This window comes from Phyllobates terribilis, unplaced genomic scaffold (genome assembly GCF_046119375.1).
Source record: "Phyllobates terribilis strain yellow unplaced genomic scaffold, ASM4611937v1 Scaffold_11__3_contigs__length_659146591, whole genome shotgun sequence".
Classification (NCBI taxonomy): domain Eukaryota; kingdom Metazoa; phylum Chordata; class Amphibia; order Anura; family Dendrobatidae; genus Phyllobates; species Phyllobates terribilis.
This window is the reverse complement of record NW_027362771.1, coordinates 343,856,951-343,876,534: the sequence shown is the minus strand read 5'-3', so window position 1 is coordinate 343,876,534 and position 19,584 is coordinate 343,856,951.

Sequence of the window (19,584 nt, the reverse complement as noted above, 5' to 3'; positions counted from 1 at the left end):
TAGCGCTCCTTTCTCTTCCGAACCCTGATGTACACCAAAGCAGTGGTTTTCCCCCACATATGGGGTATCAGCGTACTCAGGAGAAATTGTACAACAAATTTCATGGTGCAATTTATCCTGTTACCCTTATGATAATGCAAAATTAGGGAATGAAAAACATTTTTTGTGGGAAAACTGTGAAAATTTTATTTTTATGGCTCAATATTATAAACTTCTGTGAAGCAGCTGGGGGTGCAAGGTGCTCACCACACATCTAGATAAGTTCCCTAAGGGGTCTAGTTTCCAAAATGGTGTCACTTGTGGGGGGTTTCCACTGTTTAGGCACATCAGGGGCTCCCAAAATGCAACATGGCGTCCGCTAATTATTCAAACAAATTTTACATTCAAAAAGTCAAATGGCGCTCCTTCCCTTTCAAACCCTGCCGTGCGCCCAAACAGTGGTTTGCCTCCCCATATGGGGTATCGGCGTGTTCAGGAGAAATTGCACAACAAATTTCATGGTGCAATTTATCCTATTACCCTCATGATAATGCAAAATTAAGGGATGAAAAACGTTTTTGTGGGAAAAATGTGAAAATTTTATTTTTACAGCTGATTATTATAATCTTCTGTGAAGCACCTTGGGGTTCAAGGTGCTCACCACACATCTAGATAAGTTCCCTAAGGGGTCTAGTTTCCAAAATGGTGTCACTTGTGGGGGGTTTCCACTGTTTAGGCACATCAGGGGCTCCCCAAATGCAACATGGCGTCCGCTAATTATTCAAACAAATTTTGCATTCAAAAAGTCAAATGGCGCTCCTTCCCTTCCAAACCCTGCTGTGCGCCCAAACAGTGGTTTGCCTCCACATATGGGGTATCGGCGTGTTCAGGAGAAACTGCACAACAAATTTCATGGTGCAATTTATCCTATTACCCTTATGATAATGCAAAATTAAGGGATGAAAAACATTTTGTGGGAAAAATGTGAAAATTGTATTTTTACAGCTGATTATTATAAACTTCTGTGAAGCACCTTGGGGTTCAAGGTGCTCACCACACATCTAGATATGTTCCCTAAGGGGTCTAGTTTCCAAAATGGTGTCACTTGTGGGGGGTTTCCACTGTTTAGGCACATCAGGGGCTCCCCAAATGCAACATGGCGTCCGCTAATTATTCAAACAAATTTTGCATTCAAAAAGTCAAATACATAGTTAGTAATAGTAAGTAAGTAAAGCCGAATAAAGACTTGCGTCCATCAAGTTCGACCTGTTAGTTCTGTAATTGCTAAAGTTGATCCAGAGGAGGGCAAAAACCCCAAATGATTTGGCCAATCTTCACCTGAGGAAAAATTCCCTCCCGACTCTGAAACCAGCAGTCAGAATAAATCCCTATATCAACTTACTATTTTATTTTATTTTTAAGTATACGCTGAAATCTGCCTGGTATCTAGAAATGCATCCAGTCCCCGCTTGAACTGGTTTAGTGAATCCGACATTACCGTCTCCTCACTCAGTGAATTCCATATTCTCACTGCTCTTACCGTAAAGAACCCCTTCCTATGCTGGTGCTGAAACCTTTTCTCTTCCAGTCTTAGTGAGTGCCCTCTTGTTACCGTAATATCCCTCCTTTTGAACAAATCCCGGCCAAGGTCTCTATACTGTCCCCTAACATATTTGTACACATTTATTATGTCCCCCCTCAACCTTCTCTTTTCCAGGCTGAATAGTCGTAGTTTTGCCAACCTCTCTGGGTATTGCAGTCCCTCCATTCCCTTTATTAATTTTGTTGCCCTCCTTTGTACCTTTTCAAGCTCATTTATATCCTTTCTATATAGTGGGGCCCATAACTGAGCACAGTATTCCAAGTGTGGTCTGACCAGTGCTTTGTACAGTGGAAGAACAATGTTCTCATCCTTTGCAGCTATACCTCTTCTGATACATCCCATTACCCTGTTTGCCCTTACAGCAGCCGCCTGACTTTGGGCACTCCAATTTAGTTTGCTATCAATCAAGATGCCCAAGTCCTTCTCCATCTCTGAATTCCCCAATGATTTCCCATTCAGTGAGTACTGGTGACTTCCATTTTTCCTTCCCATATGTATGACCTTACATTTCTCCTCGTTAAACCTCATTTGCCATTTAATGCTCCACCTACCCAGCTTATCCAAATCCCTCTGTAGGTCTGCACTGTCCTCTTTTGTATTAATTGTTTTACATAACTTTGTGTCATCTGCAAATATTGATATTTTACTATTTATCCCGTTGACTATGTCGTTAATAAAGATATTAAATAACATTGGGCCTAGTACAGACCCCTGTGGTACCCCACTAGTGACGCTTACCCAATCTGAGTATATTCCATTTATAACCACCCTCTGCCTTCTATCCTTTAGCCAGTTAGCTACCCACTTGCAGACATTTTCCCCCAGCCCCATCATTCTCATTTTGTATACCAACCTATTATGTGGCACGCTATCGAACGCTTTTGAGAAGTCGAGATATACGACATCCACTGGTTCCCCCTGATCTACTCGAGAGCTAACCTCCTCGTAGAAGTCAATCAGGTTTGTTTGGCAGGAGCGATTCCTCATGAATCCATGTTGGTTCGGGATTAAAAGATTATTAGCATCAAGATGCTCCGTAATTGCCTCTTTAATGAAGCTTTCAAAAATTTTGCCCACAACGGACGTCAGACTCAACGGCCGATAGTTTCCGGCGTCACTTTTCGCTCCCTTTTTGAATATTGGCACTACATTCGCCTGTCGCCAATCAAGTGGCACAGACCCAGTCTCAACAGAGTCCTTAAATATAAGATATAAGGGTCTGTCTATCACATTACTTAGTTCCCTTAGTACCCGTGGGTGTATGCCATCAGGTCCTGGTGATTTGTTTATTTTAATGTTACTGAGGCGTTTCTGTACCCCAGCTTGGGTTAGATTTGTCATACTTAGTGGAGGATTAAGTTTGTCACTTCTCATTTCGCCTGTTAGTTCTTTTTCCTTTGTGAAAGTTGACGAAAAAAATTTATTTAATAGATTAGCTTTATCCTCATCTTTCTCTATGATTTTGCCTTCATCACTTTTTATCGGTCCAATATTATTCGATTTAATCCTTTTACTATTTATATACGTAAAGAACAGTTTGGGATTTGATCTACTTTCCCTAGCAATACGTCTCTCTGTTTCCTCCTTTGCTATTTTTATTTGTTTTTTGCAGGTTCTCGTTTTTTCCTTGTAACACATTAGTGCCTCCTTGCTGTTTTCCTGTTTTAATCTCTTGAATGCCTCTTTTTTGCTATTTAACGCCCCTTTTACGTTCTTGTTCAACCATATTGGTTTCCTCTTATTTCTGGCCCTTTTATTCCCATACGGTATATACCTCTCGCACTGAGTATTCAGAATTCTTTTGAAGATTTCCCATTTACTATTCGTATTTCCTTGATTAAGAACTTTGTCCCAGTCTATAAGTTGAAGGTTTTCTTTCAGCTGATCAAACTTCGCCCTCCTAAAGTTTAATGTTTTAGTTGTTCCCTTATTGATAACCCTACTGAAGGGCATTTTGAAATTGATAATATTATGATCACTATTACCTAGGTGCCCCCCTATCTGTACCTCAGTTATTCTATCAGGCCTATTAGTCAATATTAAGTCCAACACGGCCTTCCCTCTCGTTGGTTCCTGCACTAGTTGGGAGAGATAATTATCCTTGATATTTGTCAAGAACCTTTTTCCTTTCTGCGATCTACAGGTTTCTGTTTCCCAGTCAATATCCGGGTAGTTGAAGTCCCCCATTACAATCACCTCATTATGTTTTGCTACTTTGTCTATTTGTCCTAATAGCAGTTTCTCATTCTCCTCTGTTATATTGGGTGGCTTATAGCAGACCCCCAGTAATATTTTATTATTATTTTTTGCCCCCTCTATCTCTACCCACATGGACTCGACCCCCTCTTCTCCCTCTCCTATATCTTCCCTTAGTCTGGGCTTTAGACGTGACTTTACATATAAGCAGACTCCTCCGCCCTTCCCCTGTTTCCGGTCCCTTCTAAATAAACTATAATCTGTTAAATTTACCGCCCAGTCGTAGCTATCGTCTAGCCAAGTCTCTGTTATACCTACGATGTCATACCTCTCCTCCGATATAAGCGCCTGCAGCTCATCCGCCTTATTGGTCAGGCTTCTTGCGTTGGTCAGCATGCAAGATAAAACTTTGGGGTTATTTAGCATCCTATTCTTCTCTAATGATCTAACTGTACTATCCCCACCCCCCTCTCCACCCTCATTATATTCACTTCTCCCCTTCCCCCTTGCTTGCCTCACATCCCACCTATTTCCTTGGTTTCCCCCCCCCGTCTCTAGTTTAAAAACTCCTCCAACCTATTAGCCATCTTCTTCCCCAGCACCGCTGCACCCTCCCCATTGAGGTGCAGCCCGTCCCTACGGTAGAGCCTGTAGCCGACAGCAAAGTCGGCCCAGTTCTCCATGAACCCAAACCCTTCTGCCTTGCACCAACTCTTTAGCCACTTATTCACCTCCCTAACCTCCCGTTGGCGCTCCTGTGTGGCTCGCGGGATTGGTAGTATTTCTGAGAAAACTACCTTGGAGGTCCTTGCCCTAAGCTTCCTACCTAGATCCCTGAAATCATTTTTAAGGACCCTCCATCTACCACTCACTTTGTCATTGGTGCCAATGTGGACCATGACCGCTGGGTCTTCGCCAGCCCCACCCAGTAACCTGTCAACCCGATCCGCGATGTGCCGGACTCGAGCGCCAGGGAGGCAGCACACCGTTCGGCGATCCCGGTCTTTGTGACAGATTGCCCTATCTGTCCCCCTAATAATAGAGTCACCCACTACCAGGACCTGTCTAGCCTGCCCTACACTTCCCCCCTCCCCCTCATTACTGGAGCATACACTCCCCCGGCGGTCAGAGGATCTGTCGTGCTCCAATAATGCCGGTTCTGAACCAGCCTTCCTATACTTCTTCCCTCTATCCCTTCTAACTGTTACCCAGCTCCCTGCCTGTTCAGCCTGCGCTTCCCCACTAAGCTCCACCCCCAGTGTTGACCCATTGAGTGTCTGCTCGGTGAGCAGCAAACTCCGTTCCATGTTGTCGATGCTCCTCAGTACCGCTATCTGAGCACTTAGATCCAGGATTTGGGCTTCCAAGTGCACGATATGCTCACATCTCTCGCAGCAGTATGGATCCCTGAGCGGTAGCTCAGGGAATGCATACATTGCGCAAGATGTACACTGCACGGCTCCGGCCAACATGGACGTCATTCTAAATATGGGGATACAGTCAGTATATATGTACAAGTACAAAACACAATTATTTATATATAGGTGTATGGACGGGGATCAATTAGGGATGTGCAAGTGTATCGATTAGATATCGGCGCGGGATCAGTTAAGTATGGACGGGGGATCAATTAAGTATCAATTAAGTATGGACGGGGGATCAGCTGAGTGGGTCAGGTGGATTAATTAAGTATGGACGGTGTGTCAATTAACTATGGACTGGGATCAATAAGTATGAACTGGGGAAATAATTAATTGTGGACTAGGGAATCAATCAATTAATTATGGACAGGGGGTTTAATTAAATAGGATGGGGGGTAAAGCAAATAAATAGGTATGGACGGTGGGTCAATTAACTAAGGACTGGGGATCAATAAGTATCAATAATATCAATAAATATGGACTGGGGAAATAATTAATTGTGGTCTGGGGAATCAATCAATTAATTATGGACAGGGGTTAATTAAATATGGTGGGGGATAAGGCAAATAGATAGGGACTGGGGATGAGTAAAAGTGGACAAGGGGAATCTATTAAATAGGACAAGGGGGATCACTCAATTATGGGCTGGGGGGGTCAATCATTTAAATGTGGTCAGGGGGATCACTTTAATATGGATGGGGGGTGGTCGGGGATCAATTAAATGAGGACGGGGGGTCAATTTAATGTGGTCAGAGGGATCAGTTAAATATGGACGGGGGTGTTCAGGGGAATCAATTTAAATATGGACGGGGTGATCAATTAAATATGGACTGGGGGGTAATCAATTAAATATGGACTAGGGAATACAATACAATTACAATACAGATACAAATACAATACAGTAAAGTACACACTTGGGTTCAGTAGGGCCGCTTATCGTGGCCTCCTGCCCCTCACTCACCTCCTCTAGGGACGCTGCACGCTATCACAGCGCGCTTGTCCCTCCGGTCGCCTCTTACCGGTCCTCCTGATCACCTCCTGGTCACCACCACCTGGCACCCTCCGCTGGCCGGCACTGCACGCTGCCACAGCGCTCTCTTGCGCTCGTCCCTCCGGTCGCCTCCTACTGGTCCTCCCGGTCCGCTCGGTCACCTCCGCCTGGCTCTCCTCCCTTCCCAGGAGCTCTCTCCACGCACAGCACAACTCTATGGCGCTCCTTCCCTTCCAAACCCTGCTGTGCACCCAAACAGTGGTTTGCCTCCACATATGGGGTATTGGCGTGTTCAGGAAAAACTGCACAACAAATTTCATGGTGCAATTTATCCTGTTACCCTTATGATAATGCAAAATTAAGGGATGAAAAACATTTTGTGGGAAAAATGTGAAAATTTTATTTTTACAGCTGATTATTATAAACTTCTGTGAAGCACCTTGGGGTTCAAGGTGCTCACCACACATCTAGATAAGTTCCCTAAGGGGTCTAGTTTCCAAAATGGTGTCACTTGTGGGGGGTTTCCACTGTTTAGGCACATCAGGGGCTCCCCAAATGCAACATGGCGTCCGCTAATTATTCAAACAAATTTTACATTCAAAAAGTCAAATGGCGCTCCTTCCCTTCCAAACCCTGCCGTGCGCCCAAACAGTGGTTTGCCTCCACATATGGGGTATCGGCGTGTTCAGGAGAAACTGCACAACAAATTCCATGGTGCAATTTATCCTATTACCCTTATGATAATGCAAAATTAAGGGATGAAAAACGTTTTTGTGGGAAAAATGTGAAAATGTTATTTTTACAGCTCAATATTATAAACTTCTGTGAAGCACCTCGGGGTTCAAGGTGCTCACCACACATCTAGATATGTTCCCTAAGGGGTCTAGTTTCCAAAATGGTGTCACTTGTGGGGGGTTTCCACTGTTTAGGAACATCAGGGGCACTCCAAACGCAACATGGCGTCTGCTAATTATTCAGACAAATTTTCTATTCAAAAAGTCTAATGGTGCTCCTTCCCTTCCGAACCCTGCTGTGCGCCCAAACAGTGGTTTTCCCTCACATATGTGGTATCAGCGCGCTCAAGAGAAATTGCACAAAAAATTTTGGGGTCCATTTTTTCCTGTTACCCCTGTGAAAATAAAAAAAATTGGGTCTAAAATAACATTTTTGTGAAAAAAGTTAAATGTTAATTTTTTTCTTCCACATTCCAAAAATTCCTGTGAAGCACCTGAAGGGTTAATAAACTTCTTGAATGTGGTTTTGAGCACCTTGAGGGGTGCAGTTTTTAAAATGGTGTCACTTTTGGGTATTTTCTGTCATAAAGACCCCTCAAAGTGACTTCAAATATGATATGGTTCCTAAAAAAAATGTTTTTGTAAATTCTGTTGGAAAAATGAGAAATCGCTGGTCCACTTTTAACCCTTATAGCTCCCTAACAAAAAAAAATTTTGGTTCCAAAATTGTGCTGATGTAAAGTAGACATGTGGGAAATGTTATTTATTAACTATTTTGGTGACATATCTCTCTGATTTAAGGGCATGAAAATTCAAAGTTTAAAAATTGCAAAATTTTCAAAATTTTTGCCAAATTTCCAATTTTTTCACAAATAAACGCAAGTGATATCAAAGAAATTTTACCACTATCATGAAGTACAATATGTCACGAGAAAACAATCTCAGAATCAGGGGAATCCGTTGAAGCGTTCCAGAGTAATTACCTCATAAAGTGACAGTGGTCAGAATTGAAAAAATTGGCCCGGTCACGAAGGCAAAAACAGGCTCTGGTGCGAAGTGGTTAACAGCCTAAAGGTGAGTATACCTCAGGGTCCTAAAGGGAAAGGTATAATCCCCAAGCAAGGTGAGGATCACCGCTAGGTCCTTAAGAGAGTGGAATCATAAAAGGATCAGGGATATGTTTGTTAGGCCAAACGCAGCGACCTTCTACAGCCGGACACTGTATGACTGTCTGTCAACCCTGACACACCCGTGACACTCCTGGGCAGAACCCGTCTATTGGGCATGGCCTTGCATGCGCTGGGAGAATTCACAAGTGTGCAGTTATACAAAGTGACTGCAGACTTTTCATTTTAGACTGCACTACCTCTTTAAGTTATGACAGGTTTTATCCTCTAGGTTAGGTGCTGATAAACTCAGCAAGAGAATAAATCTCATGTTAATGTATCCACCACAATGGAATAACACCTACAAATATGACACATAATAACCTACCAGTCTAATAAAATATAACATTTATTGATAATATAAAATCACAAGGATTAAAACCAAAGGGACCAACAGGGACAGACATAGGGGTATCAGTAGTAAGACAATTATCTAGGTACAAATGAACGCCACAGCATATGATACAAATGCAGATCAGATGAATTCCAAATAGAATATATGATGGTACCATATACAAATATAATTCAGTAGATAAATAAATAAATAAATGGATACACAAATAAATAGTAAAGTGTGTAGTGCTGTATCCAAAGTATAGAAAAAGTGCTGTGTATGCTGGTACACTATATATTGGGCCAAAAATCAATAGAGATAAAAGTCCCACTGCATAGCATATACTGCACCCCAGCTGCCATGATAGATAAGTGACACCCAAGGTAAGTATGGAAATGTACTGCAAACAGGTATCCCAGAATAAATCTGTGGCAGAAAGAGTATATAAATAAACTGAGTGATACTGACCCCCAAAGTGTCTGGATGGTCCACATAGGACACCTACCTATCAGGGTGATAGAAGTCTTTTTATCTTTAGTTCACAATCCAGAAAGGAAGAGACCATGGATTCAGCTTTCTTTGTAGTTTATGCAAGTCGCAGACACAGTCGAGTGCTTCCCTTTTCCCGTAAACCACAATGATTATGGCAGCACTCAGACATGGCCGCCTCTTTACTTTATCTACTCCTTACCTAGATGATGACGTGGTCAGACATGGCCACCTCTTTACTTCATCTACCATTAATAGTTTCCCATCCCCATGGAGCCACTTATCACTCCTGTACTCCCTAACATGGAAAATACATATGAGCAACCATCAGACACCATCAGGCCTGTCTGCCACCAGATAGGTGAGGGTCTCATAGAAAGGCATCGAGGGCCACAGGTTGTGCTCCCCTGCTCTAGAGGCATAAAGACAGAGAAATGTTGTGCTATGTCGCTCTGGTGCTCTGTCTAGAACTAAGGAACAATACACCGCAGTGTAGGGATTTCCTGCTGGTCTGTAGTTCCTTTAACGGCTTAATTGATGAAGAACGCATTGGCACATTAAATCCCCCAGGAACTGAAGCACTTAAATGCATTTAGTTCACATACAAAAAACATGTCCAGCTGTTCAAGACCTAATGACTTAAAGATCTAATGCCTCAGTAAGTAAACGGTTAACATGTGTCATGTCATATGTTAGCAAATCAAAGTCTTCAGCTATGTGCACATAGCAATATAAAGGAAATCCACACACACCAATGAAATATTAAAAATGCAACCTCTCCCTTTGCCCCTCCCCCCCACACCCCAAATTGAAATGTTCCTGATATGGCAATCAGTGGTTTTGAAAATTGGATGGACATTTCCATCTCTACAATATTTGTGCATTTGCTTGGACTTGACATATAATAGCCATGATTTTGATGTGTGCATGTTCGATTATTATCAGCTATACTACATTACAGTGTCACTATTTTTTTTTTATAAATCCTAATATAACCCCTGGCAAAAATTATGGAATCACCGGGCTCGGAGGATGTTCATTCAGTTGTTTAATGTTGTTGAAAAAAAGCAGATCACAGACATGGCACAAAACTAAAGTCATTTCAAGTGGCAACTTTAGGGCTTTAATAAACACTAAAAGAAATCAAGATTAAAAATGTGGTACTCAGTAAGGGTATTTTTTTTTTCAGACCAAGCAGAGGGGAAAAAAATGGAATCACTCAATTCTGAGGAAAAAAATATGGAATCATCATGTCAATTTTCATTTCCAAAACTAATAGTATATGGGGACTTTGCAGTACAATAGCTCACGATAATACACAATTCAAGTTTTGGAGGTGGAAATGGGCCCCCCTTCCTCTTGGGCCCCTGTGTGGCTGTACCAATGATATATCCGACCCTGCTATAATATTCCCCAGGTGTAAGAAGTAAAGATAAATATTTTAAAGGGCTTTTCTGAAAGACATCATATGAATGAGGGCCAACTTCCAACACCCTACCAATCAGCTGTGTGAAGGAGAATGAGTTGCAATGAGCTCCAACTTTATCTTTTCATCTTCAAACTATTGACAGTTTACTAATGTTATTTTTTTAGTTACATAGGCAAATATCTATACAAAAAATTTAAGTTGTTGTCTGAGACTTCAACATTGATGGCCTATCCTTAGGATAGGGCATCAATATAAGATTTGTATGGGAGTTCATATCAGCACCCCAGTCGATCAGCTGTTTGCAGCTCCCATGTCAGTCAGAGGTAACCGCTCAACTCCGTACACTATGTGTCACACAGTGCCTTGGGACTGTGGGAGCTAACTAGGTCTCTAGAACTAGGGGTGCCCTGGTCTATCCCTACCTTACTCCCCGGATTACTCCTGAAGATAGAGACGCCGGGTTCATGTGATTTACTATGATCCAATAACAACCCTTATCTGTACCCTCCCCCAACCAGGGAGGTGGGAAGCCAAAATGTATAACACTAACCAGACAAACAAGGGAAGATGGACAACGATAAATTAAAATAACTATCGTACAAAATACACTCACCAAACAACAGAGTTCAACATATGGAAGTTAAAGGAAGTAGAAACCAAGTTGGAGAGGATGAGGATGTGCACAGAGAAAAAACTCCAAGCAATAATCTCCTGAACAAATCTCCAAACGCCAACTCGAACCACAAACTACACCTCCAAACTCCTAACCAGGCAGAAAGAACTAACACTGGCAACTCCTAAGTGCCAGAGGCGAGCATATATAGCAGAGGGGAGTGGCCAACACTGAACAGCTGAGACAATCCAAGTAAGAAAGCTCCAGGAGCTTCAACTGAACAGATTTAACTCTTGCACTGCCAGCAAGGAAAAAAACTGAACTCTTTAATAAAAAATAAGACGGTGAAGTACTTCTAACCAGTGCAGGAGTTTGAGAAAACAGACTCCGCAATCCTCCAGCCCCTCGCTGTCGCGGTATCCCCGTGACACTATGTAGTGGCTATTCTCAGGTATTGCAGCCCAGCTCACATTACAGTGAATTGGAGCTAAGCTGCAGTACACAAAAACAGTCATGGTGTAGAGAGCCATGTTCCATGTTGTGACTTGTCCAGTTTACCTCCACCCACCATGGGAGCTGCAAACTACTAATCATGGTGGTGTCGGATCCCCACTGATCTTATATTGATGACCTATTCTAAGATTAAGTCATGAAAATCGAAGCCTTAAACAAACGCTTAAAGGTTTTTTTTTTAGAGATATCTGCTTATCTTAAAAAAAAACATGTATAATGGCCTATTTACACTGGCTGATGTAAGGTCAGTAAAAAGCGCCGATCGACTATATGTACAGTGGGCGAAATAAGAATTAAATATGTCACCAACTTTCAAAGTAAATATATTTTTAAAGGTGCTGTTGATATCACGGGTTTACCGCGACAGAGAGGAGCAAGAAGACCGCAGCGTCTGATTCCTCCTACTCCTGCACTCATTAGAAGCTTTTAACCTTCATATTAAATGGTGCAGATTTCTTTTAGCAGTGTAAGGGTTAATCTGCTGCTGAGAGGTTTTGGAAGTTTCACAGGGTGATGCTCTCAGCTGTTCACGGTTAGCCACTCCCCTCTCCTATATATTCTGGGCTCTGGTTAGCAGTCATTGCCAAAGCTATCTTCATTGCTGCATGGTTAGGAGTTTGGTGGTTTGTTGTTTGAAAAGGCGTTTGGTGGATTTAGCAGACTGATGTGTGGTTTAGGTTGTGTGTTAATCCCCTTCTCCTACTTTGGCTTTTCCCCATCCTCCATTCTCCGGTGTTAACCTCTGCTGTTTGTGTGAGTATATTTGTATGAATGGTATTTTCCTTTATCCCTGTTTGTATTACCTTGATAGTCTGGTTTGTGTTCTGCCATACACTACTACTCCCCTCTTCCCTGGGTGGGGGGAGGGAACAGACTGAGGGTGGATTCAGGAGCTCAGACAAGGTACGGGGCCCTGGCATCTTCACCTTCAGAAGTAATCCGGGGAGCAGGGCCAGCTAGGGCTCCCCTAGCATTAGGGACAGGGAAGGAGCCCCTGGTCCCAGGAGACCCGACAACAGAATTGTGACAGTTGACTTGAAATTCTCACCAGATGTCAGTAACAACTGTAGACAAGCAGCTGGCAGAATCCTGGATAGGAGGCGCTGAGAGGGTTAATAAGACCACTATATGGGTCCAGGTTTGCTTGGAATGATTAGATTATATGGGCGGAACTAGTCATTCTCACCCTCCTACCCTTTCTGTACTGCTGGTGATCCTGGTGATGGATTATTGTGCTGTTATTGGTTCTGATCCTGTACACATGTAACAATCCATGACTTGTAAGATTGCGTGATACATGGCTATGTTAATAAAGTGTTGTGCCGTCTGACAAGTTAATGGTTACTATGTTTTTATTTGTTAGTAGCATTAAAGGGGTTGTTCAAGTTTGTGATGAGTCTGCAGTCATTGTATGCAGTATGGAAATTCATGGAAGTTCAAGAGTGGAGCACAGTAGAATTTGGTGTCAAACTCTTGGCAGTATAAGGTGCCTTGTCATTAATGTAATTTAGTAGTCCAGGGGGACTACATGCATATCCATAATTGCTTCTATCTAAGAGCGAAGATATAGGGAGCATCTACTAAGTAGCAATACACTGTGCAGACAATTATTAGGCAAGTGAGTATTTTAACAATATAATTATTTTTATGCAGATTTTCCAACTCTGGGCTGTATAAACTTGAATCAGTGGTGGTATTCAGGGGGTTCTCCCTGGTTTGGTGGAAATGTTTGTTAAAATAGCAGGCGGTTCCCCGAACCCTCAAGAAGCGATCCCACAAACCCGCTCCCTGGCCCGCAGTCTTCAACTGAATGTGCGTCCTCGTACGCACATTCAGTTGAAATATATTGTGGTACATAAAGCCACTGGCTTCCTGCACTGCAACAGTCAGCAGCCAATCAGAGGTCGGCAGCTGTCATCAGCATGCACATCGCTGGCGTATGACGTCACTGCCATGCACCGGCCCGTCCGTGCTGCATAACAAGAAGGAAAGGGACGCTGGTGGACAAAGGCAAGGGAAGAAGCAACTTTTCTTTTTACTGAAAAGCCACACTATAAGAGACAGAGACAGACATATGGGGACCAGGACAAGACATGTGGGGGCCAGAATGGAGAAAATGTGGGGGCCAGGATGAGGGACATGTCCGGAAGGGGCCCACGATGGGGAACATGTCCGTACGGGGTCCAGGATGGGGGACATGTCAGGAAGGGGCCCAGGATGGGGGATATGTCAGGAAGGGGCCCAAGATGGATGGGGGCATTATTACTGTAGGGGCTAATGAAGGGATATTATTACTGCTGTGATGTATTTTATTTTTAAGGATTCTGTTTTTATTTGGGGGGTCCTGTTATTGTGCAGGGTGGCACTATATCACATTTTTTCTTCATTTGGTGAAGTATAGAAGTTGGGGAAAAAGTGGGGAATGTGATGTAGAAGCAATCAGCTATAGATGACTGTGTTGTTTTTTGAAGAGACGAGTCCTGGCTGGAAAATGGCGGTCTGCGCTGGATGAAGAAGAAAAGTGAAAAGAATCACTTCAACTACCAACATCACTGGTAAGTCACTTTGTTACTTGTACACTTACACTATATAGTATATACAGAGCTCCTCTGTATAATGTCATTGGTGTGTTACTTGTACACTTACACTATATAGTATATACAGAGCTCCTCTGTATAATGTCATTGGTGATCACTGTATTACCTTAGCACTATATAGAGCTCCTATGTATAATATCACTCGTGATCACTATTTTACCAGTACATTATATGCTATATAGAGCTCCTGTGTATAATGTCACCGGTGATCACTGTATTACCTGTAAACTGACACTATATAAAGAACTCCTGTGTATAATGTCACTGGTGATCACTGTATTACCTGTGCACTATACACTATATACAGAGCTCCGGTGTATAATGGTAATATTAGTGTTATTAATATTGTATCTTTTTTTTTTTTTATAAATGATCAATACTGTAGTATTTGGTCACTATGTGGAGGTAACGTGTGATCTGGTAATAGAGTGGTGGTATTTATCCCCTATATGTGGTATTATTTGGTCATTATGTGGAGCTGATATGTAGTCTGGTCATGGTGGGATGTTATTTTGCACATATTTACGGCTGAGGCCAGAGATTAGTTGCAGCAGGCAGTTGAGGTGACAGATGGGCAGGAGGTCATCCTTTCCAATTTTAGAAAGGTTCCTTTGGTACTAATTTTCAAAACTTGTAGAAAACCCTTTAAAACTATCCACCATGCTAAAAAGGGACTGGGACAATGCTGGACAGGAGGCAATGAGACTATAAATAAAGGTACAGGTGGGGTAAAAATGGTAAAGTGCCTTTACTTTTAGTTACCGTTATTTGTATTTTGTGGTTGATGAAAATGGGTGTGTCTTTTTAATGGATGTGGGTTTTTTAAATGGGCGTGGTTTCCTAGCACAAACAGGAAACCTGTTGTTAAAAAATTGAATCCCACCCCTGTCTTGAATGCTTATTGGATGAAGCAGATCAGTTGATGTGATTTGTGTAATGAGTAGGGTGTAGCCTAAGGATATCATAACTTTTTATCAAGGTGTGCAAAATTACAAGGCAGCTTGTTTTTCTCAGGCAAAATGGGCCAAAAAAGAGATTTAACTGACTCTGTAAAGTCAAAAATTGTTACAAGTCTAACAGAGGGAAAATGCACTGTTGAAATCGTTAACATATCATGGTGTGATCACAGAACCATCAAAAGTTTTGTTGCAAATAGGTAAACAAGGTCACTAAAAACACGTTAAGAAAAAAAGCCGTACATTAACTGCCAAAGATTTGAGAAGAATCAAACATGAAGCAACCAGAAACCCATTATCCTCAAGTGCTGTCATATTCCAGAACTGCAGACTCCAAGATGTTCAGTGCTCAGAGACATGGCCAAGGTAAGAAAGGCTGAAACCCAACCGTCACTAAACAAAACCCCGAAGGGGAAACGTCAAGGCTGGGCCCAGAAATATCTGAAAGTTTTCCAAACTCGTCGATATTGGCGGGATTTGCCAACATCCTTTTGTACTCCCTGGAGCTAACCCAGCATTGAAGTCATATAGAGAACAAAGGAACGTTTGGATGGGATGAGCATGCCTGTGTATAGCAGAGTCAAGAAAGTAGTCAACAGCTATCTAATGTGCATGGAAGCCTTTTAAGAGAGGAAAGTAAGGGATTGCCATCCTTGGCAAGCAAGGCTGTGGAGTCGGTGTCCATTTTGGTGAAGTCAGTATAAAATGGACCGATTCCGACTCCTAAAATAGATAATAAATGGGGTACAGTAGTACAATGCAGAATGTGCTGTAAATGTTTTCAGAAGAATTTGGGAAAGTTATGAAATGTTTTATAAATATCTGTTCTGCTCCTGATCTAAGCATGTAGGCTTTTAGTTGAGATGAATCTGTGCTGCACTTTATGTACATGCTCAGTAGTGAGGTAGTGTTGTGGAGTTGGAGTCATGGAGTCAGAAGTCAGGGAAATTGAGGAGTCGGAGGTTTGGTTTACCAACTCTACAGCCCTGTTGGCAAGTGTGAAGTTCCAGCCCATAGCAGGGAAAAGGTGAATAGATGTTGGTAAACTACCTAAGGTGTATGGTGCTGAAAAAACTAAAATAAAACAGGGCAAAGGAAAGTGAACATACACCAAGTATTCTCTACAGGAGGTAAAAAAAAAAGGGCAAATTAGGGCATTACCCAAGCATGCTAAGTGTTGAAGCTTCGGTTTACGCTCACTTTGCTCAGTTGTGTAAAGCACTACTCTTTAGTAGGCTTGTACAAAATACTGTCCAAACGTTTTAGGCAATGTGTGGAAAAAAGGCTGCAGTGTAAGAATATTTTCACTATTTCTTTTGCAGTGTAAGAATATTTTCACTATTTCTTTTAGAAATCAGTTTAGTTTTATCAATTAAAAAAAATGCAAAGTGAATGAACAGAAGAGAAATCTAAATAAAATCAATATTGGTTGTGATCACCCTTTACTTTCAAAATAGCATTAAAGCATCAATTCTTCTGCATGCCGTTTTTGAAAGAACTTGGCAGGAAGCTTGTTCCAAACATCTTGGAGGTATAATTACATATGTTCCATGGATGTAGACTTGTGTAAATCATTCTGTCTTTTTATAGAATTCCAAACACACTCAATCATGTCAAGATCAGGGCTATGTGGGGGGGCATATTATAACTTCCACAACTCCTTGTTCTTTACACTACAGATAGTTCATATTGACATTGACTATATCTTTTGGGTTGTTCTGTTGCAGAATAAATTTGGAGCCAATCAGACGCCTCCCTGATGGTATTGCTACATGATGATAAGTATCTGCCTCAATTACTTAGGACTAAGAACATCACGTAATGGACAACATTGAAGATCATAGATGCAGTTGTTGGCCAAGGAAACTTAGTGCAACAGATGAGATACTTTGTGCTTATTTCCCTTCAAAATTGGAAGATGTCCAGCAGTGTCATCGCCTCAGAAATGGCCATAACCAGTGACACCCAGCTACATCCATCTACTATTTGCAGAAGTCTTGCCAGAAGTAGTCTTCATGGAAGAATTGCAGTCAAAAACTATATCTTCAACATAGAAACAAGGCCAAGTGACTAACCTATGCACAGAAACATAGATAGTGGGTGCAGGAAAATGGCAAACAACAGCTCTGAACTGATGAGTCAACATTTGAAATATATGGCTGAGATGTCAGACAGTTTATTTTCCAAAGGGCTAAGATACAATAATGAGTGACTGCAGGCATCAGTGAAGCATTCTGGAGGTTACTTGCAAGTCTGTGGCTGCATTTTAGTAAATGCCGTTGGGAATTTGGTCCAGATTAAAGGCGTCATCAAGGCCGAGAAATACAGGCAGATACTTATTCATCATGCAATACCATTAGAGAGGCATCTGATTGGCTTCAAATTAATTCTGCAGCAGGCCAATGATTCCAAATGTACAGTCAAAATCATTAAGAGCTATCTTCATTGAAAAGAAGCACAAGGAGTCCTGGAAGTGATAATATGGGGATTACAGAGCTCTGATCTGAACATCATCCAGTCTGTTTGGAATTACATGAAGAGACAGAGAGATTTGCACAAGCCTACATCCACACATCAGTGGTTAGTTCTACAAGTTGTTTGGAACAACCTCCCTGCCAATTTCTTTCAAAAAACTGTGTGCAAGTGTATCTAGCGGAATTGATGCTTTGATGCTGTTTTGAAGGCATCAGTTGATCACACAAAATATTAATTTAATTTAAATTTCTCTTTTGTTCATTCCCTTTGTATTTTGTTATTTGATAAAAATAATACTATTAAAACTTCTATTTTTTAAAACATTAATTCACATCATTTTTTTACACCTGCCTAAAACTTTTGAACAGTACAGCAAACCTCCTCATAGAGAACCTAGAAAGGACTGTATTCGATAACCATTAAAATGCACGTAATTGATAACAACTAATCATCAACAGCATGAACTGCTAGATACAGTTGAAACCAGAAGTTTACAGACACTATATAAAAAGACACATATGCATGTTTTTCTCAATGTCTGACATGAAATCAGAATAAACCTTTCCCTTTTTAGAAGAATTAGGATTGCCATAATTTTTAATATTTGCCAAATGCCACAATGATGAGAGATAGAAAATGTTTTAAGGCATTTTTATTACTTACTGCAAAGTCAAAAGTTTGCATACACTAAGATTGCTATGTCTTTAAACAATTCTGGACTGCCCATATGATGGCGTCATGTGTTTGGAAGCTTCTGATAGTTTTTCTTTGCAACATCTGAGTTAATTAGAGACACACCAGTGGATGTATTTTAATGCACACCTGAAACACACTGGTTCTTTGTGTAGCTTCATGGGAAAGTCTAAAGAAATCAGCCAAGATATCAGGAAGAGAATTGTGGGCTTGCACAAGTCTGGCTCATCCTTGGGTACAATTTCAACATACCTGAAGGTGCCTCGTTCATCTGTGCAAATAATTATAGGCAAGTACAAACAAGATGGGAATGTCCAGCCATCATGCCGCTCAGGAAGGAGACGGGTTCTGTGTAGCAGAGATGAACGTGCTTTGGTCCGACATGTGCATATCAATCCAAGAACAAAAGCAAAAGATCCTGTGAAGATGATGGCAGAAGCTGGTAAGATTGTGTCAATAACCACAATGAAATGGGCACTGTATCAAGATGGGCTGAAAGGCCACTCTGCCAGGAAGAAGCCATTACTCCAAGAGAAACATAAAAAAGCCAGATTAATTTTGCAAATGCACACAGGAACAAAGACCTTAATTTTTGGAGACATGTCCTGTGGGCTGATGAAACTAAAATTGAACTTTTTGGGCATAATGACCATCGTTACGTTTGGAGGAAAAAAAGAGAAGCTTGGAAGCCTAAGAACCCCAACAATATGGTGGCAGCATCATTTTGTGGGGTTGTTTTGCTGCAGGAGGGACTGGTGCACTTCACTAAATAGATGGCATCATAAGAAAAGAAGATTATGTGGCAATACTGAAGCAACATCTCAATACATCAGTAACATCTCAAGACATCAGCCAGGAAATTAAACCATGGGCGGAAATGGGTCTTCCAAATAGACAATAACCCGAAGCATACTGCCAAAATGGTAACAAAGTGGCTTAAGCATAACAAAGTCAATGTTTTGGAGTGGCCATCACAAAGCCCTGATCTTAATCCTACTGAAAATGTATGGGCAAAGCTAGCATATATTAAAAATTATGGTAATCCTAATTGACCTAAAACAGGAAAGGTTTATTCTGATTTCATGTCAGCTATGGAGAAAAACATGCATATGTTTTTTTATAGAGTGTATGTAAACGTCTGGTTTCAACTGTATATGACTAAAGCTCCCCATAACTTTGGCTAGCAGCTATCTCTCCAGACTAATACATTGGAGTGCTCGCACTACTGAACACTCCAGTGTTCTCTACCACAGAGCCACTGCCTAACATCTCTGGAGATGGGTTATCTCTTAGAGAACAATAGGATTGGCAGTCAAAAATTGGACATGCTGAACACTTCTGTCCCCTGTCATCTATTAGGGGAGAATAAGGAGGCCCCATACACATTAGACTGTT